This window comes from Dermacentor albipictus, chromosome 8, assembly GCF_038994185.2.
Source record: "Dermacentor albipictus isolate Rhodes 1998 colony chromosome 8, USDA_Dalb.pri_finalv2, whole genome shotgun sequence".
NCBI classification, from domain to species: domain Eukaryota; kingdom Metazoa; phylum Arthropoda; class Arachnida; order Ixodida; family Ixodidae; genus Dermacentor; species Dermacentor albipictus.
Genome location: NC_091828.1, coordinates 108,784,215 through 108,803,992, shown reverse-complemented (window position 1 = coordinate 108,803,992; position 19,778 = coordinate 108,784,215).

The window sequence follows — 19,778 nt, the reverse complement described above, 5'->3', positions numbered from 1 at the left end:
ATAAGCAGAGAGACCGAAAGAGCGACGCAGACAGCGCTTGTCTTCGTCGTTCTTTCGGTCCCTCTGTCTATGCACGCGCTGTTAGTGATGTTTGCAATGGAATACAAACTAGCCAATGCCCAAACCTTGCTTTTTACTCATCTTGGTATTTCGTTAAGGGCATTCTTCATTAACTCCAGTGCTACCGATGCTCCCACGTGGGTATGGGCCATGAGTTGAGCCAACAACAATGAGAATAACCCACCGCCAACTGGGGAGTGTTTTATGCGGGACCGAATGCGAAACGAGCAGCCTTGGGGTGCACGTAATAGAACACGAATGAGCCAAAACTATTCCGGAGCCCACAAATGTGGGGTCTGCCACTAACAACCAGTGTTGCTTATCAAGTTTAAACCTCACCACTCATACCTACCAATGCGCGCGATTTGCAGTTACCAGGATTTTGAAAAATTCTTGCGCATCTCGAAATGAAGCCACACCGTTACTAATTCTCCCGTATAGTAGCGTGCCCGAAGCCCTCCGCATAACTGTAATATTTAACTATCCAACATTTTCCTCTTTTGAACATTGCACGGTCGCTTCAGCACAGGCAATTTCTTTTTTTCTGTGGAGGAAGGGGGTGGGAGGGGACTTCTTTTCATGTACATTTTTTTTATTGGCTGTTGTGCCACTGAGTCTATTCACCTAAACAGCTTCGTTCTACAAGACCACGGTAAACTGATTCGTCGACCATTTCTGGCGCATTCTGCGTGTTGCTTTAAGCTGAAAACTCGGAACTCGAGCCTGCTTCGCACAACTTTTGTTTACTCTAGCCTCACTGCGTCGTCTCCAGAGCTGTGGCGGACCATTTGTCCGATATCGATCGGCTGTGTTATTGTTCCGTGTTGACACCTCCAGAACGAATTTCGACCTGCTGCGATTCTTAACCTGTTTACAAAGCACTTCCCCCTGCTTCTCTGCTAGCGGAACACAGCCTCAGATCAGCCGAGTACTCCGCGCCAGGTGGATGAAAAAGTGAATAACCTGAGCCTCTCTAAAGCAACGTGAATTGGAAGCTGACAGACCCGAGGCAAGATTTCGCTTTTCTTCTTTTTTTTAGCCAAACACTTATTTGCCAACAGCAGCCGCATGAAGTGAACGCATGCCGCTATATGCTAACCTTTAAGTGACATAACAGTGGCACAATTCTTTCTTGTCCAGTTTCTTTAAAGTCAAAACAAAATCGCCATACTTCAAGTTGCCTCAAGAGGCTATGGGTATGGTATGGTATGAAGAACTTTATTTAGGTCCTGAGGGATCAGTCTGGGACTGATGCGGGCCACTCCCACGTCGGTACAGAGAGGCCGAGCCCCTCTGCTATCACACGGGCCCTCGGGACAGCCCTGAGTTGGTCCGCCAGCACTTCACTGTGCAGCATTCGCTGCCACCACTGTTCACCTCGACAACCATCACCGTCGAATGTCCTATCTCCACGCGTGGCGTAGGTAGTTGGCAATGGACGAATTCCCACTTTCTTTCTTTATTTTTCACACATGCCGTTCATGCGGGCTAAACATCATTTACTAACGTTGTTTTACTCCTTTTCGGGCGTGCCAAATTTCTTTGATTTATTCATAAACCCTCCTTCACACGTCGTGGATGACATACTGCACGTGTTCGCAATACCATATTCAGGCTTCCGCGCACCTGAATGATGCATAAAGGGCAGCAAGCGAGCATAATTATTCCTCACAATTTCTTGACAGAATGGTTGTTTATTGATCCCCGGCAGATCCATAGCATCTCCCCTGTGACGCAAATGACAACTGCTCTTTACTTGTAGAAAAGCTAACTTGCAGACATAACAGATTGACAGAGCACAGAGGCCTACTAGTGTTGTTGTTGTTGTCGTCGTCGTCGTCATGAGTGACTGTGGCACATACCCACAGTGGGGAATTGGCCATGGATCGGGTGGTTAATTAGGTGTATCAAAACAAAGGAGCTAACAATTTGAACCTTGGAGCTTAAAAAGCAAACGTTTTGTGTGTGGAGAAAAAAAATTTATTAGAAGAAAACTGTGTATAACAAAATCTAATTATACATAAGAAATAAAATCTATGGTGGGGAGGGACAAGGCCCAGTCTAACATGGTAATCGATTGGTTTCCATTAGGTAATTTTGGATTGCCAAGAAAGCATTTCTGTTACTGAACCCAATAATGTAGGCTCCAAAAGATATAATCCCAGGCACTGGTAAATTTAGGACAATATGGTGAAGCAGGATTTCGAGGGGGTCGTTTTCTTATAATAGAAAAACGCCTGCAGGACAACAAGAAATGGTCTATTGTCTCCGCTCCACCACAGAATGAGCATAATGGCGAGGGGACCAGACCAGACCCGTGTAGATAGAAGTGTTATCAACGGAAACAATGGCTTTAGGCGAAGTGCACGCAACCTCGTCTTTTTTATCATTTTATTATATTATTACGTTCGGTAAATAATTATTGTCCTTTCATTCGCAGCCTCGTATCAGGAATTAGTTTATTTTGTCCGCGATATTTAAGGCCGTATTGATGAGCATTCCTGCGGTGACAAATTCATATACTTTGGCTTTCCAAGCCCAATCACCCGCCGAAGCTCTGTCGCGTGCCTCTGCGAATGACAGAGAAGACGAAGAAACCACCGCCTTCCTCGCGACGCATTCCTCCCCGTCAGCGTTTCAAAGAGTTCCATCGTCTCCGTGGAACGCCGCACTGAACCTGCCGCAGGAGCGAGGAGGACGCCTAGCGAACGCAACCACGATGGCCCGCGAGCGCACGGCCACCGCCAACGATGACCGAGGCCCACGCCGCTGGCCACAGCAACGGGGCTCGACGCTGGGTCGAAGCGCCGAACGGAGGGCCCCTCCCGAACGCAGCCAGCTGGCGAAATACCAACACGGCCTGCAGTGGTCAGCGACTAGGACTCTGCAGGTGCCGGCGCCAGCAGCGGCAGCGCCTTCCCACCACCTTCGCCCACGGCCCGCACACAGTCCAGCGAGCTGCCCGGTTCGACGACCGCCGCACGAACCTGTCATCGGCGAACCTGGGCGGCACGTTGAACTTTTTCTCGCTTTGCCTGCGAGATTTGGGCGTGCCTCTGGTCTTCTAGCCTACACCACGGAGGTGGCTTCGCCTACAGCGAGGGCGAAGCAGCTGCCTTCGCCGCTTCGCCCACCTCTTGAATTGATGAACGTGGCGACGTCTTCGTCGCTTCCCGCTCGGCGCGCTGCGTGGCGAAAAGCGGCGAGGAGCGTGGCGAAGCCGTCGCCCAGGATTGCGGCGTTGAATGGGACTTTGGGGGGAGTTCTGGAGCACGCGTAAAGCTTCTGCAGCACTGGAGAAGGCAACCGGTCCGAACTTGGACCTCTATAAATAAACATCGATTAACGAAAAAAAATTTCTTTCGAGTGTTTTTTTTTCGTTTTCGGTGAGTGCCTCAAAGCCTGGTAGAAAACCATGTCGCTTAGCACTGTGCTACAATAGAGCCTTGAGTGTTTGTAAAGGCCCCTGCAATATGCAGGAAGGAAACAAAGATGAGGTCAGGCGGGCACGTATATATCAGCAGCCGCTGATGCTGCTAGGGAACGTACCGTAGTGTATCTTCCTTGTTTTTCTATGAATGAGCCCTCAGAAATATTTTAATCTTTCAGTTGCGCAATGTTTCGCTTTTGAGTACTTACTTTTGACATCACTTAAAGCGCGTGCATAAACAGAGGGACCGAAAGAGCGACGAAGACAGCGCTTGTCTTTGTCGTTCTTTCGGTCCCTCTGTCTATGCACGCGCTGTAAGTGAAGTCTGCAATGGAATACCAACTAGCCCGTGCCGAAACCTTGATTTTTACCCCTCTTGGTATTTCGTTAGGCGTATTCTCCATTAACTCCAGTGAGACCGATCCTCCTTCGTGGGTAAGAGCCGCGCGTTGAGGCAACAACAATGAGAACAACCCAACGCCAACTGGGCAGTATGTTATGCGGGACCGAATGCTAAACGAGCAGCCTTGGGGTGCACGTAATGGGACACGAATGAGTCAAAACTGTTTCGGAGCCCACAAATGTGGGGTCTGCCACTAACAACCAGTGTTGCTTATCGGGTTAAACCCCACCACTCAAACCTGCCAATGCGCGCGATTTGCAGTTACCAGGATTTTGACAAATTCTCGCGCATCTCGAAATAAACCCACACCGTTACGAATTCTCCCGTATAGTACCGTGCACGAAGCCCTCCGTATAACTGACATATCTAACTACACAACATTTTCTTCTTTTGAACATGGCAGGGTCGCTTCAGCACAGGCAATTTTTTTTTTCTGTAGAGGAAGGGGGGCGGCAGGGGACTTCTTTTCATGTACATTTTTTATTGGCCGCTGTGCCACTGAGTCTAGTCACTTTAACAGCTTCGTTCTACGAGACCACGGTAAACTGATTCGTCGACCATTTCTGGCGCATTCTGCGTGTTGTTTTAATCTGAAAACTCGGAACTCGAGCCTGCCGCGCACAACTTTTGTTTACTCTAGCCTCATCGCGTCGGCTCCAGAGCTGTTGAAGACCATTTGTCCGATATCGATCGGTTGTGATATTGTTCTGTGTTGACATAACCGCAGACGTGCCGCATGCCCGGCAACAGAACACACGCCGAACCAGAAGTGCGGAGAAACTTTTTTTTTCTTTTTGAGACTATGGAACAACAACGTGTCGAGGAAAAATAATCTTTGCCTTTCACCCTAACGGAAGACAACTGCTTGCAATACAACAGGCAAAGCCCAGAAACTTATATTCGGCGAGGTCTCCTCTGGGTCGGCCAAAATGTATTGCCTCTGGGCAGAATCGTTGCTACCACGCACGAGGCTACAGGTGCACCCGAGTGTAAGTCAGTATGCTTTCACCTCTGCATCGATGTCAATATCTGCTCTTATACTTCTTTCTTACACGTCATTTCTTGTTTTTCATCCATGTTGTTTTTATCCGTGCATGTTCCTGGCTTTCTTTTATTGAGCATTAGGAGAGTCACAGTGGCAAAAAGTGTGGGAAGCATGTCACGTGATAAATTGACACACACGCGCACACACCCACAGATATATATATATATATTTATCCATATATCGCCAAAATCCCAAGAAGCCCATAAGCAATGGCGCGTAGGAGAGCACAGGGGAAGTTATTTATGCTTCGTAACTGAAATAAAGAAAGGACAAATAAACGAAGCGAAATTAGATTAAATAACAAGTGGCTGCAGGTGAGATACGAACCGACGTCTTCGCGTTATATCCCGCTCTTCGCTCCTGGAAGACGCAGGTCGTGTGTCGATTAAGGCGACTGAAAAGCACTTCGTGATGTAGTCAACGCGGTTCGAATCATAAATCATAGCACTGGGACCTCAAAATGGGGTGGCGTAATGCTAACGAATTCGTCTCCCGCGTACCGCTAAATCGCCCCGCGTTTTTCTTTTTTTGCGATAGCAATTATGCGGGTGCTGGAGGCGCACTCGCGCCGCTGGCGCCACCGCCATCATCGTCGTACTGCCACTGTATCGATAACCACGTGTGGTCCATACGTGAAGGTTTATACGGACTCCAGAGACAATCTGTGCGTTTGGCTGCAATAAAAAAAAAAGAGTGAGAAAGCCAAGTGTACCAAAGCCTGCTGCTTCATTCAACTGTACAGCCAAGCCAATGCAGCCCTCTACCTTTTCTTTTTTTTTTTTTTGCGCACGCATATACTATCGAAGTTCTGCTCAACAGCTACGTGCAGGCCCCGCTGTGGTCCGCACAGTATACGCTTCGAGATACAAATAAAAGAGTGAGAAAGCCAAGTGTACCAAACTCTGCTGCTCCATTCAAGTGGGGAGACGCAGAACTATACAGCCAAGCCAATGCAGCCCTCAACCTTTTCCTTTTTTTTTTGCGCACGCATATACTATCGAAGTTATGCTCAGCAGCCACGTGCAGGCCCCGCTGTGGTCCGCACAGTGTACAGTGTACGCTTCGAGATACAAACCTCGCTCCCATCTCTACACCGCTCAAGTGCTACGCCTACCACGCCGCTGGCCGCGCCTCATCGCGGCAGCGTTCTGAGACGCCTGGTAGCTGACGGGGTGCTGTTTCTGACAAGCGAGGCAAGTGCTAGTGGAAGTTGCCTCACGCGTCGCGTCATGCCAGCCTGTCGCCACCGAGTATTCGTAGAGCACCGTCTGAAGAACTTCGGCACAACGCTAGAACTGGCTATCGTTTTCATTGCTGGGTCCCTTGTGCAAACTCTCGTATTTTTTTTTTCGGAAATATATAAATGCGTTTTGTGGGCCTTTTCCATAGAAATCTTTGGGGGACAAACCACAGATTAGTATTTAATCGAGTACAGTTCGGTGTAGATGGAGTGATTCATTGGGTTTATCATTGGTGCTAGATGCACTTTTTGCAGTGTTGCATTTTTGTTGACTACGTGTCGTTTCGCACAGGTACCGTTGCAAGTTTATTTATTTTATCTTTATATTTCCTTTGCACGTAACTAGAGGGGAACACGAATATATTTAGAGAGAAATGATAAGAAATAATTAAATGCTTGTGTTTACTTGGCCTGTTTTCTCTTTTTTGTGTCTGTGCTTAGAAGTGTACGACTTCCTCGAACTTTGCAGGGGGCGAAGCCTAATTAAGCATTTCTCCGATAACCCGCCGTTACTCATTGAGAAATAAAAGTATCTACCTTTTTCGCCAAGATGCAGGATACGATCGAGGGACTCCGTAGCCGAACACCTCCAGAACAAATTTTGACCTGCTGAGATCCTTAACATGTTTACAAAGCACTTTTCCCACTTCTGTGCTAGTGGAATACCGCCTCAGATCAGATTGGGGACACCATATCAGCTGAGTACTCCACGCCAAGTGGATGAAAGAGCAAATAAACTGAGCCTCTCTAAAGTGACGTGAATTGGAAGTTGAGAGACTCGAGGGAACATGTCGCTTCTTCTTTTAGCCAAAATAACTATTTGCCAACAGTAGTCGCATGAAGTGAACGCATACTGCAGTATGCTAACCTTTGACTGACGAAACAGTGGCCCAAATTTTTCTGGTCCACTTTTGAGAAAGTTAAAACAAAATAGCCATACAATTAAGTTGGCTCACGAGGCTATGGGTGTCGAATGTGCTATCTCCACGCGTGGCGTAGGTAGTTGGCAATGTACGAATTCCCACTTTCTTTCTTTATTTTTCACACATGCCGTTCATGCGGGCTAAACGTCATTTACTAACGGTGTTTTACTCCTTTTCGGGCGTGCCCAATTTCTTTGATTTATTCATAAACCCTCCTTGACACGTCGTGGATGACATACTGCACGTGTTCGCAATACCATATTCAGCCTTCCGCGCACCTGAATGATGCATAAAGGGCAGCAAGCGAGCATAATTATTCCTCACAATTTCTTGACAGAATGGTTGGTTATTGATCCCCGGAAGATCCATAGCATCTCCCCTGTGACACAAATGACAACTGCCGTTTACTTGTAGGAAAGCTAACTTGGAGACATAACAGATTGACAAAGCACAGAGGCCTACTGTTGTTCTTGTTCTTGTTGTTCTTGTTCTTGTTGTTCTTGTTCTTGTTGTTCTTGTTCTTGTTGTTCTTGTTCTTGTTCTTGTTGTTCTTGTTGTTCTTGTTGTTCTTGTTCTTGTTGTTCTTGTTCTTGTTCTTCTTGTTCTTCTTGTTCTTGTTCTTGTTGTTCTTGTTCTTGTTCTTGTTCTTGTTGTTCTTGTTGTTCTTGTTGTTCTTGTTCTTGTTCTTGTTCTTCTTGTTGTTCTTGTTCTTGTTCTTGTTGTTCTTGTTCTTGTTCTTGTTGTTCTTGTTCTTGTTCTTGTTGTTCTTGTTCTTGTTGTTCTTGTTCTTGTTGTTCTTGTTCTTGTTGTTCTTGTTGTTCTTGTTGTTGTTCTTGTTGTTCTTGTTGTTGTTCTTGTTGTTGTTGTTGCACATACCCACAGTGGGGAATTGGCCATGGATCGGGTGGTTAATTCGGTGTATAAAAACAAGGGAGTTAATTTGAACGTTGGAACTTAAAAAGCAAACGTTTTGTGTGTGGAGAAAACAAATAATAAGAAGAAAACTGTGCATAAGATAATCTAATAATACACAGGAAATAAAGACTATTGTGGGGAGGGAGAAGGCTCAGTCTAACATGGTAATCGATTGGTTTCCATTAGGTAATTTTGGATTGCCAAGCAAACATTTCTGTGACTGAACCCCATAATAGAAGCTCCAAAAGATAGGATCACAGGCACTGATAAATTTAGGACAATATGGCGAAGCTGGATTTCGAGTGGTCGTTTTCTTATAATAGAAAAATGCCTGCAGGACAACATGAAATGGTCTGTTGTCTCCGCTTCCCCCCAGAATGAGCGTAATGGTGAGGGGACGAGACCAGACTTGTGTAGATAGAAGTGTTATCTACGCAAACAATGGCTTTAGGTGAAGTGCAGACAGCTTCGTCTTTTTTATCATTTTATTATCTAATTACCTTCGGTAAATAATTATTGCCTTTTTATTCCCAGCCTCGTGTCAGGAATTGGTTTATTTTCGTCCGCGATATTTAAGGCCATATTGATGAGCGTTCCTGCGGTGACAAATTCATATGCTTCGGCTTTCCAAGCCCAACCACTCGCCGAAGCTCTGTCGCGTGCGTCTACGAATGACACGGAAGACGAAGAAGACTACTGCCTTTCTCGCGACGCATTCTTCCCCGTCACCATTTCAAAGAGTTCCATCGTCTCCGTGGAACGCCGCACTGAACCTGCCGCAGGAGCGAGGAGGACGCCTCGCGAACGCAACCACGATGGCCCGTGAGCGCAAGGTCACCGTCAACGATGAGCGAGGCCCACGCCGCTGGCCACAGCAACGGGGCTCGACGCCGGGTCGAAGCGCCGAACGGAGGGCCCCTCCCGAACGCAGCCAGCTGGCTGAATACCAACGCGGCCTGCAGTGGTCAGCGACTACGACTCCTCAGGTGCCTGCGTCAGCAGCGGCGGCGCCTTCCCACCACCTTTGCCCACGGCCCGCACACAGTCCAGCGAGCTGCCCGGTTCGACGACCACCGCACAAACCTGTCATCGGCGAACCTGGGCGGCACGTTGAACTTTTTCTCGCTTTGCCTGCGAGATTTGGGTGTGCCTCTGGTCTTCTAACCCACACCACGGAGGTGGCCTCGCCTACAGCGAGGGCGAAGCAGCTGACTTCGCCGCTTCGCCCGCCTCCTGAATTGACGAACGTGGCGACGTGTTCGTCGCTTCCCGCTCGGCGCACTGCGTGGCGAAAAGCGGCGAGGAGCGTGGCGAAGCCGTCGCCCAGGATTGCGGCGTTGAATGCGATTTTGGGGCAGTGCTGGAGCGCGCGTAGAGCTTCTGCAGCACTGGAGAAGGCGACTGGTCCGAACTTGGACCTCTATAAATAAACATTGATTAACGAAAAAAAAATTTCTTTCGAGTGTTTTTTCGTTTTCGGTGAGTGCCTCAAAGCCTGGCAGAAAACCATGTCGCTTAACACTGTGGTACAATAGAGTCTTGAGTATTTGTGGCGCACGCTAGATGTCCCGGTGGACTTTATACGTGCACACAAAATGCCAACAAACAAATCCCATCAAAAGGTGTAGTCTCTTAACGCAGAAGTCCTGTTCAAATCTGAAAACAGCACTTTGTTGCGCTCGCTCGAGTCTGTCCTTTAAATTTTTTTTGACACCAATCACGGTGTCAGCGTGAAAATAGCCATATAATCAAGTTGGCTCACGAGGCTATGGGTGTCGAATGTGCTATCTCACCGCGTGGCGTAGACAGTTGGCAATGTACGAATTCCCATTTTTTTTTATTTTTCACACATGCCGTTCATGCGGGATAAACGCTATTTACTAACGTTGTTTTACTCCTCTTTGGAAGAGCCACTTTTTTCGCTTTATTCATAAATCGTTCTAGACACGTCGTGGACGACATACTGCATGTGTTGGCAATACCGTATTCAGCCTTCCGCACACCTGAATGATGCATAAAGGCCAGCAAACGAAAATAATTATTACTCACAATTTCATGACAGAATGGATGGTTATTAATCCCCGGTAGATCCATAGCATCTCCCCTGTGACACAAATGACAACTGCCGTTTACTTGTAGGAAAGCTAACTTGGAGACATAACAGATTGACAAAGCACAGAGGCCTACTGTTGTTGTTGTTGTCGTCGTTGTCGTTGTTGTTGTTGTTGCACATACCCACAGTGGCGAATTGGCCATGGATCGGGTGGTTAATTCGGTGTATGAAAACAAGGGAGTTAATTTGAACGTTGTAACTTAAAAACCAAACGTTTTGTGTGTGGAGTAAACAAATAATAAGAAGAAAACTGTGCATAAGATAATCTAATAATACACAGGAAATAAAGACTATTGTGGGGAGGGAGAAGGCCCAATCTAACATGGTAATCGATTGGTTTCCATTAGGTAATTTTGGAATGCCAAGCAAGCATTTCTGTTACTGAACCCAATAATGGAGGCGCCAAAAGATAGGATCACAGCCACTGATAAATTTAGGACAATATGGTGAAGCAAGATTTCGAGGGGTCGTTTTCGTATAATAGAAAAAACGCCTGCAGGACAACAAGAATTGGTCTATTGTCTCCGCTTCACCACAGAATGAGCATAATGGTGAGGGGACCAGACCAGACCTGTGTAGATAGAAGTGTTATCAACGGAAACAATGGCTTTAGGCGAAGTGCAGACAGCTTCGTCTTTTTTATCATTTTATTATATCATTACCTTCTGTACATAAGTATTGTCTTTTTATTCCCAGCCTCCTGTCAGGAATTGGTTTATTTTCGTCCGCGATATTTAAGGCCATATTGTTTAACAGTCTCGGAAGATAACAGCAGTTTACGATAGGTAGCGAGGCACTGGAAGTGGTAAGGGAATACATCTACTTAGGGCAGGTAGTGACCACGGATCCGGATCATGAGACTGAAATAACCAGAAGAATAAGAATGGGCTGGGGTGCGTTTGGCAGGCATTCTCAAATCATGACCAGCCGGTTGCCACTATCCCTCAAAAGGAAAGTGTATAACAGCTGTGTGTTACCAGTACTCACATATGGAGCAGAAACCTGGAGGCTTACGAAAAGGGTTCTGCTGAAATTGAGGACGACGCAACGAGCTATGGAAAGAAGAATGATCGGTGTAACGTTAAGGCATAAGAAAAGAGCAGATTGGGTGAGGCAACAAACGCGGCTAAATGACATCTTAGTTGAAATAAAGAAAAAGAAATGGACATGGGCCGGACATGTAATGAGGAGGGGAGATAACCCATGGTCATTAAGGGTTACGGACTGGATTCCAAGGGAAGGGAAGCGTAGCAGGGTGCGGCAGAAAGTTAGGTGGGCGGATGAGATTAGGAAGTTTGCAGGCACAACATGGCCACAATTAGTACATGACCGGGGTAGTTGGAGAAGTATGGGAGAGGCCTTTGCCCTGCAGTGGGCGTAACTAGGCTGATGATGATGATGGTGATGATGAGCATTCCTGCGGTGACAAATTCTTATACTTCGGGTTTCCAAGCCCAATCACTCGCCGAAGCTCTGTCGCATGCGTCTACGAATGAGATCGAAGACGAAGAAGACCACCGCCTTCCTCGCGACGCAAGCTCCCCCGACGCCGTTTCAGAGATTTCCATCGTCTCCGTGGAACGCCGCACTGAACCTGCCGCAGGAGCGAGGACGCCGCCTCGCGAACGCAACCACGATGGCCCGTGAGCGCAAGGTCACCGTCAACGATGAGCGAGGCCCACGCCGCTGGCCACAGCAACGGGGCTCGACGCTGGGTCGAAGCGCCGAACGGAGGGCCCCTCCTGAACGCAGCCAGCTGGCGAAATACCAACACGGCCTGCAGTGGTCAGCGACTACGACTCCTCAGGTGCCTGCGTCAGCAGCGGCAGCGCCTTCCCACCACCTTTGCCCACGGCCTGCACACAGTCCAGCGAGTTGCCCGGTTCGACGATCGCCACACGAACCTGTCATCGGCGAACCTGGGCAGCACGTTGAACTTTTTCTCGCTTTGCCTGCGAGATTTGGGTGTGCCTCTGGTCTTGTAGCCTACACCACGGAGGTGACTTGGCCTACAGCGAGGGCGAAGCAGCTGCCTTGGCCGCTTCGCGCGGCTCTTGAATTGACGAACGTGGCGACGTGTTCATCGCTTCCCGCTCAGCCGGCTACGTGTCGACGTCGGCGAGGAGCGTGGCGAAGCCGTCGCCCAGGATTGCGGCGTTGAATGGGACTTTGGGAGGAGTGCTGGAGCACGCGTAAAGCTTCTGCAGCACTGGAGAAGGCGACTGGTCCGAACTTGGACCTCTATAAATAAACATTGATTATCGAAAAACAAATTCTTTCGAGCATTTTTCCGTTTTCGGTGAGTGCGTCAAAGCCTGGCAGAAAGCCATGTATCTTAGCACTGCGCTACATTGGAGTCGAGTATTTGTAATGGCCCCTGCAATATGCAGGAAGGAAACAAAGACGAGGTCAGGCGGGCACGTATAGATCACCAGCCGCTTACGCTTCTAGAGAGCCAACTGTGGTGTATCGTATTCCTTTTTTTTTCTATGAATGAGCCCTCAAAAATGTTCCAATCTTTCAGTTGCGTAATGTTTCGTTTTTGAGTACTTGCTTTTGACATCACTTAAAGTGCGTACATAAGCAGAGAGACCGAAAGAGCGACGAAGACCGCGCTTGTCTTCGTCGTTCTTTCGGTCCCTATGTATATGCACGCGCTGTAAGTGATGTTTGCCATGGAACTCCAACTAGCCCTTGCCCAAACCTTGCTTTTTACCTCTCTTGGTATTTCGTTAGGCGCATTCTCCATCAACTCCAGTGCGACCGATCTTCCTTCGTGGGTGAGAGCCACGTGTTGAGGCAACAACAATGAGAATAACCCACCGCCAACTGGGCAGTATTTATGCGGGACCGAATGCGAAACGAGCAGCCTTGGGGTGCACGTAATAGAACACGAGTGAGTCAAAACTATTTCGGAGCCCACAAATCATGGGTCTGCCACTAACAACCAGTGTTGGTTATCGGGTTTAAACCCCACCACTCAAACCTACCAATGCGCGCGATTTGTAGTTACCAGGTTTTTGACAAATTCTTGCGCATCTCGATATGACCCCACACCGTTACGAATTCTCCCGCATAGTACCGAACACGAAGCCTTCCGTATAACTGTAATGTTTAACTATACATTTTCTTCTTTTGAACATGGCAGGATTGCTTCAGCACACGCAATTTTTTTTTCTCTGGAGGAAGGAGGCGGGAAGGGGCTTCTTTTCATGTACATTTTTTATTGGCCGTTGTGCCACTGAGTCTAGTCACTTTAGCAGCTTCGTTCTACAAGACCACGGTAAACTGATTCGTCGACCTTTTCTGGCGCATTCTGCGTGTGGTTTTAAGCTGAAAACTCGGAACTCGAGCCTGCTTCGCACAACTTTTGTTTACTCTAGCCTCATCGCGTCGCCTCCAGCGCTGTTGAAGACCATTTCTCCGATATCGATCGGTTGTGTTATTGTCCCGTGTTGACATAACCGCAGACCTGCCGCATGCCCGACAACAGAACACACGCCGAACCAGAAGTGCGGAGAAACTTTTCTTTTTTTTTTCTTTTTGAGACTATGGAACAACAACGTGTCGAGGAAGAATAATCTTTGCCTTTCACCCTAGCGGAAGACAACTCCTGGCAATACAAGAGGCAAAGCCCAGAAACCTATATTCGGCCAGGTTTCCTCTGGGTCGGCCAAAGTATATTGCCTCTGGGCAGCACCGTTGCTATAGGTGCTATAGGGGTGCACCTATAGGTGCTATAGGTGCACCCTAGTGTAAGTCAGTATGCTTTCACCTCTGCATCGACGGCAATATCTGCTCTTAGACTTCTTTCTTGCATGTCACTTCTTGTTTTTCAGCCTTGTTGTTTTCATCCGTGCTTGTTCCTGGCTTTCCTTTATGTCATGCTACTTCGTGTTCGCTTGATTCGAATTGATATGTGTAAAGATGTATTTATTCTGTCGATGTTATTTGATAATAACGTTAGTTTATTGTGAATAGATATCGCCATCACTGTAGTATTATTAACGGAGGGTCGCACTACAGTTCTTTCACTTTGGGATCCTCGTCTGTATATTTTGTGATGTTGTAACTACTTTAATGGAACCAATAAATCTGAATCTGAATTGGAGACGATCTTGCAGTGAACAGGAGACGCACTTGTACTTCACGTTCTGCTCGCCATCGACCACAGAGCCATTTCTCTTGTACCGCTGTCGCGTTATTTTGTCCTGCCAATGCGCTTCTGCATTGCGCTTTATTGCGATAGCAATTATCGCACACCCCAAGCACATTTTCGTCGTCGTCTTCGCCGTCACCGTGACGTTCCGTATATATGGTCTACGGGAGACAACACCGTTGCCAATAAGCTCCAATTGATAAAACCACAGTTAGGATTCTGGCCCTCTACTACAATATCGCGCCGAACAGATGTCCTATTCTGTTGTCTCAGAATAGGACACACGTTGGGCACCCATAATTTTCTACTCACCGGAAGTGAGCCTCCAACCTATGGTAGATGCGGGGAAAGGCTGACCGTACTCCACGTCCTCCTGGAGTGTCGGCAAGCCGAATCTGAGAGAAAGAGACATTTTTCATTAGCATACCGACAGCACATTCCTCGTCATCCTGCAATGCTTCTTGGTCCAGAACCACTTTTTAATACAGACACAGTCCTAGGTTTCATCAGAGATGTGGTCTTACATGTTATTAGTCCCATGCATTCGTAGCGCCTCCTCTCTCCAGAGGATGCCACTGCAATAATTGTTTTGCATAGCACATGCCTCGAGGCCCTCGTGTTTCAAGGGCCCTAAGGTGGCAGTAGTACTCTAGCATTTCTTATAATCTGCTATATTTTACCTATCGTATCATTCTTTCTAAATGCATCCAAATGTTCATAGTACAAGTCATACGTCGTCGGCATAATTTTATTATACAGATTTTACGCACTTTAGAGCGTATATTTTAAGGCCCCTTTACAGCCACGTCACACCAACTACATAGTAATCGTAATTACACTGCAAACTCATTAGCACAGACATGGCGCTCTTTGGCCATACCTGGCCCTTGCACCATAAAACTCCATACATCATCATCATCACCAACACCGTTGCCGCACGCTCTATGCTGTATGCGCAAATGAAAGCACGCGAGGGGAGACGACGATCGGCGGCTCGATCTGGCGCAAGCGAGGGAGGCAAGCGGAGAGCAAAAGCGCCGTCTTCCGTCGCGCGAAAGGCCGTGGGAGGATGGAAGGGAGAGAGGGGCGGCGGCGTTGGGCTCCGGCAGCAAGTGCGTATTTCGCGACCGGGCGCAAGGGGAAACTGACGATCGCGTCTCAATCTCACGCGCGACAGGGAGCAAAGTGGGGAGGCAGCGCGGGAGGGAGGGGGGTGGGGGGCGGCTTCTGCTCCGTCGGCAACTGCGCACTTTGCGCGGCGGGGCGCGGTCGCGCGCGACCCATCACGTCACTTTATTACCTTAAAGACCCCGGTTAGGGGGTATTACATAAGGGGTGGGTTTACAAATCAAGGTTACAGAGAGTGATCTTCATGAGAAAAAAAAAGGATCTTGAAAGGGATCGAGCAGACGGTTCATACCTTAGCGCGCGCTGTGTTCGCCACCCTTGCGTTGAAGCGACAGGCAGCACGAAGGTCACTTCGCTCGCTGCTACTGCCGCAATTGCTCGAGCCAGCATTTTCGCAGTCAGTGTCTCCGGTCATGATGTTTGATGTGTTCATGCTTGCCAATGCGCGCTGACACCGTGCTGGTTAAAAATTGGATTATGGAGTTTTGCATGGTAAAACTACTATCTGATTAGGAAGCGCGCCTCAATGGGCGATTCTGGAAATTCGGACCACCCGGTGTTCTTTAACGTGCACCTGAATCTAAGTACACAGGTGTTTTGCGTTCCACCTCCATCAAAATGCAGCCACCGTGGCCGGAATTCAACAACGCGACCTCATGAGACACCATGCTTGTTACACATACAAAGACATTCAACGAGACCAGACACCGTAGGACACAGCGGCCGAATTGACTCTAGCGCACCGAGCCGCCGGCTTTATTACCTGAATCACACATCCGGTTTTGGTTTCGTGCGCGCGTGTTTTGAACGCTAGCTGACACGCGTTATGCCGGCTGCGCTCATCGGCGCAGTATTTTTTTTCTTTTTTTTTTGCTTCCACTGGTTGACCATGCGCTCTCCTGGTGTGGAATCGTTTTGTTCTTGAGTAAAAATTATTGCAAACGATTTTTACCAGCCTCCATCGAATCGGTGCTACGTGCATTTTCATAAAGTGGACGCACTACGCCTTGCATAATGAGGAAATGTTTGTTATGCTACATATAAACGCTCATTCCAGGTAGCATCAGGTAAGCAGCAGTAGTTCCCGAAGGAAGCTCCACCGGATGACATCAGCTGGACACGTATTTTGGTTTTTACACCTTATATGAATACTCCGTCTAGAGGCGAAACGTGCGAAAGAGGTCAATGGGCGGCATTACAAAAAAAAAGAGCAATTCGCTTTTACATACATTGCTTAGAAAATACCCGACTCATCCTAAACAACAGCGTACATATCCCAAATACATATAAGTTACGAGCATTCCCCCATTCCCGGGCCTAACTTCCTGCACTTTGAGAGCACATGTGCACGGGCAACTGCGCGGTTCCAAAACAACTTGGCCTCAGCCGACGCCATGGTACGCTACGTACACACAGGTAGCCACAACAGGGGATCTGAGCCTGATCACGCTAGACGCTTACAGAATGCCTTCTACTCGCACACAAGACGAATGCGTGTGCAGTCGTTCAGGAGACAGAATTTTCGAGCTTGGTGTTTGAGCTCCTCGGCGTTATCTTTTGCCCGTTGTGCCGGCATAAGCAACACACTCCCGTGTTATCACACTTGGCAATCGTTCGTCGCGTTTTCGACAAGCGTGAGTACCGAAAAAAAGTATATGTTGTAGCGGGGCCATAAAAGGCGTCGCAAACTTATCCGACTAAGACTCAATACAGGCCAAATTTGTCGCCACGGCCGAGATACCTTTTGCTAACTGCTTCGCAATGCCAGGCGCGGCGAGCGGGCCTCATAAGTATTCCAAAAAGTAACGAAATTAACTACAACAATGTTTGGGGTCAGAAAAAGCGTGAGGAACTTGTCCCAGTAAGATTCAGTACACGCGCGAAACTAACTGGGTCACACGGCCGAGCTGCTTTTCGCTAACTGCGTCACAAAATCGTGGGCGGCGAACGTGCCCAAAAAAACTACCGAAATAAGTTATAATATGGTTGGGGACCACAGAAAGTGTAGCAAAGGTCTTCCAGTATGAGTCATTAAATCAAATTAACTGCGTCAGGGCGGCCGAGCTGTATTGCGCTGCGTCACAAGACTCGGTTCCGTGCGTACAAGCCAAAATTGCTTGAAATTCGTCGCAGACTGTCCCACAAGATTTCTCACCTTCCCGCTTTGCAATAGGGCAGTGGTGCCGTGTCCAAGTGCAGATGGAACGCAAGGACACGCCAGGAGCCCAACAAACCAGACCGCATCTGAAAAAGCCACACGGGTCCCCGAACAGACGAACTTCACATGCACAGCCGGCCTCGCTGGCTTCGGTGGCCTGTCTGGCGCGTGACGCATGCATCTGTTGCGCCTGGCGTGCCGTTAGGTTGCTGCCAGGTAAGGCAATAAAAGTAAGTCGCAAGGTATAAGTCCATTTATACGCAAAAGCAGTTAGGTTTAGCGGGAAAGAATAAAAAAATAAAACAATGTTATCTTCACATTCACATTCTTTTCTCGCATTTTTTTTTCCAGTGCTCGCGGCAGCTAACGGATGGCATTAGTGCTAGAGTGACGTATTCTCTGTTGCCGGTTTCCGCCGAGTGTCCCGCCTTCTTGAACTTCTTTCTCTGCGTTCGTTAATTCGGTTAGTAAGTGAATGTTTCCACGTTTACACGACCGATGACACCGCTTATCTCACTTCGCGTAGCTCTCAACTAATTTGCTATCGCAATCAATGCTTCGCCTTTCGGCCGGAACTGCGACTGTTTCGCTTCGATATCGGCCGGACCGTGGCCCGTGGGGAAGTCACAGTTTCGTTCGACGGCTGCGGAAACCTGCCGAACGTGCGCAGTGTGCTCCCCGCGACAGACGCGACAAAGGACGAAGTCGAAACACAGACTTAAGTGGCGCTTAGTTGGGAAGTTTGCACACGTGCCTCGTCCTCTTGCGAATACTCGTCCTTAGGCAACCAGCTCGGACCTCAAAGAGTCAGGGCCCTTTGTGTTATCGTAGATATTCTTCTCGCTAATTTCTTTCCTGCCAATCTCATCCATCCCCACGGGTCTTCTTTGCTTCCATCACTTGAATCCGACTCATTGCCTCTTGTTTCCCTCATAACTTGAAGTAGCGCGAGGAAGACGAGGACACGAATCGAAAACATCCACAACAGGACGAGCGCTGGACTGCCGACTGAACATTTTATTGAAGGAACAACCAGGCTTTATACCGTGTCAGAAAGTGCCAACAAGAACCAAAAGCTGCGAAGGCATGCGCGCTGCCTACGAGGGCAGGTGTTTACCTGTAAAATGTTTACCTGCAAGAGTCCACCTAGTAGTCTGTCTTTTCAGCCGCTGCTGATTGGCTAGAGCCGCTCGTCTCCTCCTTTCTCGAACAGCTGCGTCCAATCAGCAGCGGCCGAAATGGACAGTTCATTAGGTGGACTCTTACAGAATCACCACCTCAGTTGTTGCCCTCATACTGGCCACGCCGGGGAGACGTCGCTCAGAGTCGTCTCTCGCATGGGGTACGACTTGAAGGCGACGAGCGAACGCGACAGCCTTCTCTATCGTGTCGCTTGTCATTGTCGTCCGCAAGGTCGCTTGCACGGGGTCGATACTTTATTTCTGAACAAGTTGCGACTTCAACGGTGGAAATTCTTCGTCTACCGCTGCTGATAAACTAGCTGTCCCGGCCGAGGTTCAGCGCCACTGCCGCAATATATCGCGAAATCAGAACACCTAAGCAAGTGCGCTCAAAACTTGCATTAAGGGATGCCGTAATTGTCGGGGAATTTTTTATTTTTACTTTCCATAAAGCTGTTTGTTCCTTCAATAAAATTTCAGTGGGCAGTTCAGCGCTCGTCCTGTTGTGTTTGTTTTCGATTCCCGTCATCGTCTCCTTCGCGCTGCTTCAACTTATACTCAAGATGAAGCAGCTCGCCTGCGTCAACTTGTCAATTACCTCACTTTTCTATTTGGTGACTCCTCATTGTCTACACTTTCATTCACCCCGTACCTGGGTGCCAGCTTTCTTGACTCTCTTTCTCAATTCCGTGCCTACGGTCTTGAGATATGGGTTTTGTGCACGTTTGCCGCCCATGTGTTTTCACCCATGTTCCTGAGACCTTCAAAATTGGTTTTAAAGTGAAAGCTTTACCTGCTTTACTGGCCGCGAACTTGCGATTTCGCCGTGGCGGTGCTCCGAGGAGGCGCATGACGTCACAACGCGCGCCTCGCCGCGGATATTTCTCTCTCTCTCGCTCCCTAGTCACTACTGCGCACGCGCCAGTAGTAGCACCGAGCCACAGGTGTTTCGGCGCTGCGCAGCGCCGCGCCTTCCCGCCGCCGCCGTCTGGTATGACGTCACATCGCGTTCCTCGTCGTTGC